The sequence below is a fragment of the Nomascus leucogenys genome, chromosome 7b (genome assembly GCF_006542625.1).
Source record: "Nomascus leucogenys isolate Asia chromosome 7b, Asia_NLE_v1, whole genome shotgun sequence".
Classification (NCBI taxonomy): domain Eukaryota; kingdom Metazoa; phylum Chordata; class Mammalia; order Primates; family Hylobatidae; genus Nomascus; species Nomascus leucogenys.
In genome coordinates, this window is record NC_044387.1 from 52,631,276 (window position 1) to 52,632,410 (window position 1,135).

The following is a 1,135-nucleotide window of genomic DNA, read 5'->3' on the forward strand; positions in this document are numbered from 1 at the left end:
TTCAGGTGCAGAGGTGTCTGATCAGGTCTGACCCAATGAGGGGCTCAGGGTTTCCACTCAATGACATCGATGGCGATCTGGGTCACCTGCCGTAAGGCCTCGCCCTGGTAAGTCTTGCTGTCAGAATCCTCCTCCAGGGTACGGAAGTTGTGCACGTGGGCCTGCAGGACCTTGCAGCCCTCAGGGGCATCTGGCAGCATGGTGAGGGCCTTGGTGTCCTTCAGGCACACCCTGCCCATGGGTGAGTATAGGAGCTTCAGGAGCAGGCTGATGACTTATGCATCCAGGGCCACGTACTTCTCAGCAGGCCACCAACACAGGGAATTTCTAACAGCCTGCGGGGGCCTCTTCTCACCCCCTCGCCCCCTAGCCCTCTTTTTGACCCTCGTGCCTGCAGAGTCTCAAGGGGAGGTGCCACCCTGTCCCCCTGCTGAAGGGATTCGTGCAGCGAGACACTGAGCCAAGAGCTGGGTTTCCCCACCTCAGCACTGTTTTGGGCCAGGTAATTCTCAACTTGGGGCCAAAGCTCCCCTGCTGTGATGTTTCGGTCTGGAGCAGCAAACAGAGCAAAGCCTTGTCCTCAGGAGCTCCTCTTGGGGATGTCACAGAAAGTGATGGCAACCATGGTGGTCACAGTGGACACAGGAGGATGCGGGGAGGCTGGGGAGGCCGCAGTTTCAGAGAGAAAGCTCTCTCCTGGAAAGCCACTCTCCTGGTCCCACAGAAAGGGACCTCTGTGCAAATCTAAGAATCATGGGGCTGGGATGGGGCCTGGGAACATGCATTTCCACAGAACACCCAGAGTCTGGTTCAGGGGCCACACTTGGAGAAGTACTCACCCGGGCCTCTAATGAGACTCTCAGAAGAAAGAGAAGCCAGGATTTGGGAAAGGCAAGAGGACCCCCCAAGCAAGGGCACATGGCCACAGCCAAGGCAGGGACTCTGGGGATCAGTGACCGGCCCATCCTCACGATGAGGGGCCCAGCGTGGGAACAGCCCCCAACCACCACAAGCTCCGAGTCTTTGTGCTCGCCCAGTTTTGAGGCCAGGATGTAGGCTGTGATCCTATGTGACCTGGGGTGAGAGACAAGACACTGTGCCTCCGTTTCCTCACCTGTGAAGGCAGACATCACCT